The sequence below is a fragment of the Asparagus officinalis genome, unplaced genomic scaffold, assembly GCF_001876935.1.
Source record: "Asparagus officinalis unplaced genomic scaffold, Aspof.V1 AsparagusV1_Un69, whole genome shotgun sequence".
NCBI classification, from domain to species: Eukaryota; Viridiplantae; Streptophyta; class Magnoliopsida; order Asparagales; family Asparagaceae; genus Asparagus; species Asparagus officinalis.
In genome coordinates, this window is record NW_017972335.1 from 217116 (window position 1) to 229216 (window position 12101).

General features: G+C 34.1%; 2 long non-coding RNA genes across 2 annotated transcripts; both read left to right on the plus strand.

Moving 5' to 3' along the window:
- Positions 1-3196: 3196 nt before the first annotated feature.
- Positions 3197-4202, plus strand: LOC109827166. The gene is made up of 3 exons (XR_002243356.1): positions 3197-3460; positions 3869-3990; positions 4159-4202. It is a non-coding gene; the product is annotated as an uncharacterized LOC109827166 (long non-coding RNA).
- An 86-nt stretch (positions 4203-4288) lies between these two features.
- LOC109827164 lies at positions 4289-4770 on the plus strand. The gene is made up of 2 exons (XR_002243355.1): positions 4289-4384; positions 4506-4770. It is a non-coding gene; the product is annotated as an uncharacterized LOC109827164 (long non-coding RNA).
- Positions 4771-12101: the final 7331 nt, after the last annotated feature.

Sequence of the window (12101 nt, forward strand, 5' to 3'; positions counted from 1 at the left end):
GCCAAAATCCCCTCTCGATTCGTTCCATGAACGAGAGGTCCACAAATTGAACGATCAAACCTTTAAACAGTTAGGATCGTCTCAAATTCCCATCTTGGTCAAACCTTTAAACAGTTAGGACCAAAGCCAAAATCCCCTCTCGATTCGTTCCATGAACGAGAGGTCCACAAATTGAACGATCAAACCTTTAAACAGTTAGGATCGTCTCAAATTCCCATCTTGGTCAAACCTTTAAACAGTTAGGACCAAAGCCAAAATCCCCTCTCGATTCGTTCCATGAACGAGAGGTCCACAAATTGAACGATCAAACCTTTAAACAGTTAGGATCGTCTCAAATTCCCATCTTGGTCAAACCTTTAAACAGTTAGGACCAAAGCCAAAATCCCCTCTCGATTCGTTCCATGAACGAGAGGTCCACAAATTGAACGATCAAACCTTTAAACAGTTAGGATCGTCTCAAATTCCCATCTTGGTCAAACCTTTAAACAGTTAGGACCAAAGCCAAAATCCCCTCTCGATTCGTTCCATGAACGAGAGGTCCACAAATTGAACGATCAAACCTTTAAACAGTTAGGATCGTCTCAAATTCCCATCTTGGTCAAACCTTTAAACAGTTAGGACCAAAGCCAAAATCCCCTCTCGATTCGTTCCATGAACGAGAGGTCCACAAATTGAACGATCAAACCTTTAAACAGTTAGGATCGTCTCAAATTCCCATCTTGGTCAAACCTTTAAACAGTTAGGACCAAAGCCAAAATCCCCTCTCGATTCGTTCCATGAACGAGAGGTCCACAAATTGAACGATCAAACCTTTAAACAACTAACTGTTCAAGAACGTGGGAAACGTCGTGGGCGAGAATCACGTGGATAACTGCCAAAATAACGGAGTTTGAAACGTGGGAAAGCAGTTACATCGAAAACTGCCAGAAATGTAGACAGTATTTTACTGTCTCGCTGGGCGAGACAGCAAATTTACTGTCTCGCTGGGCGAGACAGCAAACACTGTCTCGGCCAGCGAGACAGCAAACACTGTCTCGCCCGCCGAGACAGCAAATGCTGTCTCGCGAGCATTGTTCATCCAGAGGGTTATAAATACCCCCCCGAAGGCTATTTTCACAGGGGGGAGGGGCTGCCAACAGAGATCAAAAGTTGAGCACTTGAGAGCAATCCAGAGCAGAGAGAGAGCAGAGGTGCTGATCTTACGGTCAATCCTTGATAATCAGGCTTTGACTTGATTTCAAGAAGAATGACTATCTTACATCGATAAGATATCGTTTCAATTTCTCACTTCGATAAACGAAGTCAGAATCATAAACCCCTCACGGTTCAATCAGAATCTGTGATTTGGTGGTCCACGAGTCAAAGCGCTCCCGGCACAGGCAAAGATCCCACGAAAGCAGTGATCCAAACAACGATCCTGCGTTTATTTTCTCAAGAGTTGTAATTTTCTTTTTGTTGTGTAAAAGAGTCTTATAAAAAGGCTGTTTTCTTTGAATTTATTGTAATCGACCGAAGATATAATGAATTCGACAACAAGACCAACTTTTGGCGAAAACATTAGGTTGTATTGTCTGATCAGAATAAAGTATTCAGTTCATACACTCTGGAATATTATGTTGAGGTTGACCTCACTAAAGTTTAAGATAGGACTAGTTAAAAATAGACATGTACTGATCATATTGCATGTAATTTTCATGCTACACATCCATGATTGATCTATGTCGTTTGACTGTATTGGTATATGTAACCATTGATGGGTCGAGTCATGATAAATGTGACGAATGCTGCTTTGATCCTATATAGATATAATCAATGGACAAGATTGTTTAGAAATACCATTTTTAGTAATAGCAATTTTTGAGCTTATAAGGTTATATACATTTTAAGGAATCATATGGTGCTCAAGTGAGAGATTGTTGGATTTAAATTTAATTAAATCTAATTTGTGAGTACATATAATTAATCAGTGTGTATTGCTATCCTTAAGGATAACCCGCTTAAAGTGATCAATCAATTTGGGTTAATAAGTATTTAAATAAATCATGGGCTAAATGTGCAGATATCAGGTTGTAATTATAATTTAATGATAAGCTAAATTATTAAAGTACAACACCTATAAATATGGGGTTACGGTCCCTAATTTAGGGTTAACACATTCTCTATTCTGTTATCCCCATCTAAAGAGATATATAAGGAGAAACCCTAAGATTAGAAGATCATCAAAACCCTACTTCAGATCTAAGCAATGGATTCAGGTATAGCTTTCACTCTTATTGATGTTTAATCTCTATAATTTAATCACGTTTATGTACAACATGGGCGCTACGGAACCGCCACTGTAGAATCTCTCTCCCTAGACCTTGGCAAACTCCTAGACATCTACGAGGCCCATCTCTCGAAGAGCAAGTACTTTGTCGGAGACAGGTTTGCCCCCGGCGATCTTAACCACATGCATGTTATCTCAACATTGCTGATTGACAATGTCGATGGTGGAGCCGATTGCCTCCCGACCCCACATCAAGGGATGGTGGATGCTGTGTTGTCTCGGCGGAGTGGTAGAAGCCCCCGCCGTGGCCGAATATCAAAAAGTGAGGTTGTGTTTTGGTCAATGATCTTTTTGTAGTTTGTGATAATAATAAGCGATCAAGGTGTGTGGTTGTGTTCAGGTTCGTTGATGTTTTAGGAGCTTGTGGCTGTAGAACAATAATACGAGATGTTGTGATTTGGAGAGTAGTTACAGTTGACGCAGATAATATTATGATGGATAATTAAGTGTGGTATATTTCTGTCTGGCAGTCTATATATATAAAACGGGAGGTGAGCTGGCAGTGTAGGAAATTTCCTACGCTGTCGCCATGTGTCAAGTTCTTATTCGCTTGACACTCATTTATAGAAGTAACAGAATTTTAAGCTGGTTAAATTTATAAAACATAAAGGACTTAGATGTAAAGGAGATAAATTTCCTAATTATTCAACAAATCCTGCTGCCCATCTCCTTTCCCAACAAAATCACGCTGCCCTCCTTCCCTAAAAATCGCCGGCTCCTTCCCAAAATCGTCGGCGATTTTCCTAAAATCACTGGCAATTTCCCCAACAAAACCTGCTGCCCTCCTTCCCCAAAGCGTCGGCGGCCCTCCTTCTTTTCGTATTCGAACGGTTGTCCTCCTTCCCTAATATCGGTCTCCCCAACAAACTTGCGCCCATCTCTTCGCGTCCAATACCTTACCTCCGACGCCTTCGTCATCCCCAAAATCCCACACTTCTGACCTCATTCATCTTCGTATCCAAAAGCATCGCTGATCTCCGCCAATCTCTTCGCCATCCCAGACCTCACCGCCAGTGCCCTCATCATCCCATTCCTCAGCATAACGCTCATCGCCCCTCCCGACTCCGTGATCGCCTTACACCCCCTGTTCGTGCTCGCAACGAGACACCCCTCCGTCGTCGCTAGACTATCGTAGTAAGTTCTAAAATGAAATTTTCTTTGGTGTATAAGTTTGTTATAGATTTTCTTATAAAAGTACTTAATATTTTTCTTGAAACATCTATATTAATAGTTCGGGATAGTTCTCTAATGGTGTGTTTGGGAGTTTACTTAGGAAAGAGAAGGAAGGGGAAGGAAGGGAAAAAATTCCCCTTCCTTCCCTTCCCCTCCATTACACCCCAATTTGGGGTGTAAGAATTTGGGCCAAATTTCCCTTCCATTTCCCTCCGCTACCCTCCTAAATGAAACTCCCAAACAAGGTTAAAATGAAATTTCCCTTCCCTTCCCCTTCTCTACCCTCCATCCAAACAGGCCATAAAATTTATCAAATTAGATTTGGTGCACTAACGTGTCCTAATTCAGTACTTTTCCCCTCTTTCATAGGATCATTTTCAATAGGATCCACGTCAACAAACTTACACAACCAAGTATTTCAGGCGCCCAGATGTTCAAGAAGCTCTTCATGCCAATGTCACAAAATTGTCGCGTCCTTATTCCCTCTGCAGGTACTTTAACCTTGCCAAATTCAACATAAACTTAAATTTTTTATAAGAAATATTCTCTGATTCAATAACATTATAAAGTGTGCTAGGTTGATATCCTCTTAATATTGTATTTTATCCGTTAACCGTGAATGAAGTGACACTACTAAATTTGTGCTCTCGTTCATTCAGAAACTCATCTATGAAAGAATTCGCATGTGGATCTTCAGGCAAGCCCCAAAGCTAAAAAAGCCATATAAGAATTTAGTATGTCAAATTTTATATTGATTAAGCACTTTATTGATTTGTTATTTTTTAACAGTGGTGACAAAGATGGTAGAATTCTTGTGACATCAACACGGTAATGCATTAAAGAAATTGGGATTGAACATTCCATGACAGAGAACTGAACCCCATGGTACTACTAAAAAGCTATTAGACCAGAACAGTTTTACATACATAAATGTATATGTATTTTGATTTCTTAATTTTTTTACAGTAATGAATAATGAAATGAAAATAATTAATTTGGATTTCAGGTTGTTGGTTGGATTGAGATCTATGAAGGCCTAACCTTTTTTACAGTGAGGGCCTCTGGTCACCAAGTGCAAACAAATATTCCTGGTCATGTTCCAAAAAGATTTCTAGCCGATGATAAGTTGTTGTCAGCACCCTATTGATTGATCTATTAGATTCAGAGTAAAGATAAAATCAAGATTGCATAAGAGAATATATAATGTAAAATCCAAAAAAATTTGTATCATGTTTTATGGAGAATATATCTCTTATGATTTATGGTGATCATATTGCATGTTAGTCAAAAAATTGTATTCATAATTTTTGATCCAAGTATGGAACAAATAAACCAAAATCATCAAGCAATGTGTAACCGTCCTTACATGTAAGAAAATACGTTGATTATTTGTTTAAAAATATATATTCATGGAGTAATTTGAAGTTTAAACCCCTAAACCATTTACCAATTAGCTCTTTGACACAATACCACTGAACCACTTACCCAAAAGCTTAACTTTGCGGGCTAACATATTATATATGAAAAAAGTACCCTAATACCACTAGGAAGGAACCCTAGAGGGGGGTGAATAGAGTTTATGCTAATATAATCTGATTTAAATGCCGATTAAAACTAATTAACAAATATCCTAGCAAATATGATATGCAACAAGATATGTGCAAGGATATACTGTTAGACCCTAGAGGGGGTGATTAGGGTCTATTTCTAATCTAATCCGATTTTATGCTAATTAAAACTAATTAACAAGTTATCTAACAAGTATGAAATACAACAAGATATGTAAACTAGGATAAGCAATATGAACAATGAGATATATCCTATATGATAAAAATATATGCAAGGATATATAAACTCACACAAGGGTAAAATAAACATAAACAAGATAAGAGTGATAGTGTAACTAAACAATGCAAACACACAATATGATCACGGAATTCGGACCTTCCGTCCTACGTCTCCTCTCCCCACTCCCGGGGAGAAATCTACAATCATAACCGGGTTTTTTACGCTCACCCGAATAACGTTTGCACCTCACAATGTTGGTTTTCAACGTTCACCGATCAACGTTCACAATCACTCACAATGTCAGTTTTCAACGCTCACCGATCAACGATCACTCCTCACACTCAGTTTTCTAGCTCACCGAAAACTTTACAACACTAACAATGTAACAACAAATGATTTGTTCTCTAATACAAGGCGAGAACGTAATTAAGCACAACTCAATGTTATAATCTCTCACAACCTTAATATACTATGTATGTAAATACGAAAATCTCAATGTGGGTGTGTGTAACAAAGAGATTAATCAATTCTAAACTCAATATAAAACTAGCTTTAATAAAATGATAATCAAAACAAATAGATATAAAGCTAAAAATAGAGTTTAGAAAACTTCTCAATAGATCAAGAGATTGAGGGAGGATGGTTGAATGCTCAAGCACCAATAGGATCTTCTCAAGCTCTTGTGAAATTGATTTCACAAACCCAAAACTCTCAATTATGCTCAAGCACCAATAGGATCTTCTCAAGCTCTTGTGAAATTGATTTCACAAACCCAAAACTCTCAATTGCTTAAAAGCTTCTTAAACACTCTTTTAAACAAACACTAAATAAGTTTAAACCCTTGTTAAACTCTTTTCAAACATTCTCTTAGTTTTTAGAAGAGCTGAAGGCAATGGAGTATTTATACCCACTCAAAACTTCAGCAAAAACCCAAAACAAAAGACCAAAAAGCCCAAGCGAAAACAGCTCAGAAAAAGAGCCGTTGAAGCTGATTTGACTATTCGGTGGTCGACCGCGGCGGTAGACCATTAGCAGAAAAAAGGCAAAAATGAGGCTCTGGAAACAGACGGTCGACCGCACAATTCTCTAGACTGCATATGGTCGACTGCCACGGTCGATCATGAGCCAACAAAAATCATACTGAGTTTCTGAACTCAGGGCGGTCAACCGTGACGGTCGACCGCAAACAGACATATGACAAAAAACAGGTTTTGTAAACAATTTTCTGATTTTGAAACACTGTTTAAAAATATCAAACAAATTCCAAAAAATATAAAACTTTGGAAAATAATTATAGACATGATAATGAACATGCTACAAAAAATGGTTTTTAAAAAGGACCTCCCAAATGAGAAATATCATTATTTTGCAAAATAGTCTGAAACATAAAAATGTGAACATATGAGTTTTGACATTTTAGCTTAACTATGTTTTGAAACAATACAAAATGATTATATAGACTTAATAAAAGATGTATATGATTGTTATTAAGTCCATAAACCAAGAAAACAATATTTTCACAAAATTGCATATTTTACAAACATTTCAAAAGTAAATATGATTTCATTGAACTAAATAAAATTGATATTGATGAAATCATATATATGCATGTAAGTATGAAACAAAAATATATTTTCCAATTATATTCAATTGTTTCATATTAAAACTTGAAAACTATCAAACCAAAACATATATGTATATATATAACTATATACAAAACCAAAACGTGTATGTGTGTATATGAATGAGCTTAAAAAACTAACACACATAATATATAACCTAAACTAAATTACCCAAGCATTCTTGATCTTTAATAAGCTTGACTTGGTACACTTTACGGATGAAGTTTGAACTTGGATCTTCAATTTGAATTGCATAGGCTTCACTCCACAATTTCGCCAACCTCCATTGGATATGGTCGTGAATGCGAAAATCCATCCATCCTCCAACTCGATGTTTGTCTAGAATAAATACGACAAACACTAGACAAACAATATTAGATATAAATTATTTGTAAATCATCATCAAAACAAGAAGGCCAACAGTCTCCTCCTTTTTGATGATAACAAACAATTTATAAAAAATATATATGCATGAAAGAAAATGAATATACAAAGTATAATATATCATGCATATAAACAAAAAAGAATGTACTCATAATATTTCTCCCCCTTTGATAATATCAACAAGGGAAAAACAAAAGAATGAAGAGAGCGAAAGCTCCCCCTACATATGAGCATGGGTGAGTATAAAACAAATATAGGGATTGCTCCCCTTATCAAAATGTCATATGGAGTATATGAAATAAAAGATCATGGTAAATATGTGAGCAAGCATAAATAAAAAATATGCTAAATATCACTCACATACAAGAGATAATGAGAACATATATAAATATATTAAGAGGAACATTGTGTCTCATATCAAAAAACATAAAAAACCATGTATAAGAGTAGATTTATGAAATCAAAAGAAAAGGAATATGAGAATCATGTAAAATATTTTCAAATGAAAATAAGTCAACCAAATGAAATCATAAATCAAATTTTAAACTCAAAAATAATACTTGATCAATAAAGGAAATTTTCTTTGTAAAACTTGATCAAACCACATAAAGAATACATTATAATGCATATTTAAAATTTGAATCATCTATTTGTGCTTATATAATGAATTCAAAAAAACAAATCAAAGCAAAATTTTCATAGTTCAAAAGTACAAGAATCATGAACTATGGATTTTAAAAAAAAATTATTTTTAAGAGTATAAAACCAAACCATCATTGATTTTTAAAAATCAAGAGAGGCAACTATATCTACCTCTTGAGCTAGTAACAACTCATATAAACATTTAAGCACCCGGTAAACAAGATTTGGGAATAAACACCCTATAAATCGGGTATGTAAACACAAACCTCTCATCAAAAGCGAAACTAATAATCATGAAAACAAATAAATTGATCAATAAAAATTGTTTTCATATTCAAAAATTTCAAAGCATAATTTTCAAAACCAAGAGAAATAAAAATATTAAAATTCTTGGTTTAAGAATCAAATTTGTTTTGGTACCCAAGTATTCTTGGTACCAAAAGATTTAGTGACATGACCCCTATCATTTAAGCTTAAAGCCCTAGGGTTATGAACTCGTTTGGGCACATGTGGTGCACTAACACGGTCAAAGAAATAATCACTCAAATGACCCTTTCGATTGCAATTTGTGCAATGAAAGAGATCTATTTGTTTTTTGTGAACCATTAGAGTAACATTTGCAAACATAGATGGTCTTTTAAGATTATTTTGTAAATGTAAAATATTTTGAAACAATGTTGGTCTACTTAAAATATTTTGCGATTTAGAAATTTTTCGCAAATCAAAACAAAACTTAGCTAAGTGACCAACTCTACCACAATAATCACAATGATTCACATTAGCATGCTTATGATGAACTTTGTGAGAATGAGCATGTGAATGTGTATGTGTATAAGATGATGAAGCTAGATGGGATGCACTAGGAGTATTAGCGATCTTAGGTTTGTGTGCATCATAGCAAAATTTAGCAATGTGGCCTTTACGACCACAAATTGAGCATTTATAAACTTTGCTATATAAGTATGCATAGTGAGTGTTTTATTTAGAAGTGTTAACACAGGACTTTGCACACAAGTCCATAAGCTTTTTGTTATTTGCCATACATGTTTTTAAGGTTGAATCTAAACAATATATGCGATGTTTAACTTGACTCAACTCATCATTTTGCATACATGTATTGGAAATAGAAGTAGATGAAACATGATCATATTTAAATGAATTAAACTTATTTCTAATTATTTCTACTTCTATCATGGTATTATTATTAGCATGAGTTAAGCTAGCAATAGATGAAGTCAATTTTTCATTTTCTAAACTTAGCATGTCATTGTTTTCTATAAGTGTAGCATTCTCCTTAGTTTTGACATCAAGTTTAGAGGCTAACAACTCATGATCGGATTTTAAACTAATATACTTGCTTTTAAGATCAATAAAATTATTTTGTAATTTTGTATAGGCATGTGATAATCTCTCATATGCACAAGCGAGTTCATTAATAGATAGATCATCATCAGATTCCGAATCGCTTACCACACTAGGGTTATCCCCTAATGGCCGTGTGCATGATGCTCCTCTATCACTTGAAGTCGATTCTTCCACAACGCGTCGAATCTCCTCCAAATCCTTGATGTACTTCAAAAAGTTTCTAAATCGTGTAAGCACTATCAAAATGAGCAAGTTCGTTAGAAATACATGGTTCAAAAGCATTATGCAATAATTCTAACACTAACTTGTTCATTGTAAACATTTTCTTATAATAATTGCACCACTTGGATTTCTCCAATGTGGGTACAATATAAACACAATCAATAACTTTTCATAAGTCGATATTTCTTGATTCAACAAATATTTTAAATTTAGAGCACCATTGAGCATAAGAGAAATTTCTATATTTTGGAGCAATATTTGGATTATAGCCTAAACGAAATATATTTATATTCATAAAATATATGTGAATATATGCAAGCAAGACAAATGCAATCATAACTAGATTAGCACAAATAAGATAACTTGGATCTTTAACTCAAGGTGGTTAGACCTTAAATCAAAGAGCACCAAGCTCTGATACCAATTGTTAGACCCTAGAGGGGGGGGGGATGATTAGGGTCTATTGCTAATCTAATCCGATTTTATGTCAATTAAAGTTAATTAACAAGTTATTCTAGCAAGTATGAAATACAACAAGATATGTGAGCTAGGATAAGCAATATGAGCAATGAGATATATCCTATATGATAAAAATATATGCAAGGATATATAAACTAACACAAGGGTGAAATAAACATAAACAAGATAAGAGTGATAGTGTAACTAAACAATGCAAACACACAATATGATCATGCAGTTCGGACCTTTCGTCCTATGTGTTGGTCTCTTTGTTTTGATGATGTTTAACAAATAATTTATCACTAATATTGTTTGTCTAGTGTTTGTGCTTATCTATTTATTATAGACAAATAACATGTTAGAGGATGGATGGAATTGCACATTCACGATCATATCCAATGGAGGTTGGCGGAATTGTGGAGTGAAGCCTATGCAATTTAAAGTTAAAGATTCAAGTTCAAGCTTTATCCGCAAGTGTACCAAGATAGTTCAAAATATTGTTTATGTCAAAACATCAAATTTCATGTATATCATATTTTCATGTTTTGGACACACTTATAAAATACATGAGTTTTCACAAATGAGAAATTCAATTTGAGAAATTCTTTTTCTAAAGTGTTCAATTTCATGTTTATAAATTTTTCTCAAAGTTTTATCAATTTTGGATTTAATTTGTTATGTGTATTTGAATTTACAAAATCAAGTTTTAAATAAGCTCATGTTGGTGCATGTTTTTGCAAAACAGATGCATTTTCACAATTAGGAAATGCGATTTGAAAAATTTCTTCGTTTACATGTTTATTATCATATATACAAATATTTTCCCAAGTTTTACTAATTTTGGAGTTGTTTTGTTATTTTCGATTGAATTTAAATAAACATGTTTTTAGCAGTTTTTTCAGAAAATGTATATCTATATTCAAATAATTATTTCTCTCAACTGAGAAGTAATATTTTAGAAATTCTTTTTCTAATATGTTTATCTACATGTCTATAACTTTTTCTTAACATTTCATGATTTTTAGAGTTTATTTACTATTTTTAATTGATTTTACAAAGTCAGATACGCAAAATTTCAGAATCAGTCAAAAATAGAAACTGTCTGTGAATAATGCAGTCGGCCGCCGTTACTGTAGCAATCGATCGTTACACAGTAACGATAATATCTATTTTTTTTAATGGGGTTTTGAGGTTTTTTGAGTTGTTTTCTTCAAGCCTATATATACCCCTTTGCCATAACTATTTTAACTAACAATGAGAGTGTTTTAAACAAGTTTAAGAAAGTTTTAAACAAAGGTTTATGTTTGATTTAAGTTTGTTTTAAAAATTTTTAAGCAATTGAGAGTTTAATTTTATGAAATCAATTTCACAAGAACTAGAAGAGATCATCACTTCGTGTTTGAGCTTCAAATCATCTCTCTCTCACTCTTATCATTTATTGGAGAAGTTTTCTAAACTCAATCTAGCTTTACTTTTATATTGTTTAATTATCATTCTATTAAGATAGTATTTATATTTGAGTTTAGTTGATTTAATTTCACTCATTGTTTACACACACCTATTTAAACTTATTGTATTTTTATATATAGTATATTTGGGTAGCTGAGAGTTGTAACAATTGAGTGTGAGCTTTTATTGAGTTCTCATCTATTGTAGAGAACAAATCATTTGTTATATTGTGAGATTATAAAGTTTCCGGTTAGCTAGAAAACCGAGTGTGAAGTGGAGATATCCTCAAGGTGAGGAGCGGAGACGTAGGTCGTGGGGACCGAACTCTGTGAATGAAATTATGAGATGTAAACATTATTCGGGTGAGCGTAGAAAACCCGGTTATGATAGTGGATTTCTCTCCGAGAGTGGGGAGCGGAGACGTAGGACGAAATGTCCGAACTCCGTGATCATATCGTTTATTTGTGATTGCATTGAGTGCGAGCCTTTGTATATTGCTTGTTGTTTATTTTACCCACTATCTAGTTTAGATTATTTACTTTTGTGTTCATTGTATATCCTCACATATATCTCATAGTATATATCATTGCTAGGATATTGTTCTTTGTTCATATTGATTATTCTTGTTTGTAACATATTGTATATCTCTCTTGCAAGAATAATATATTAAT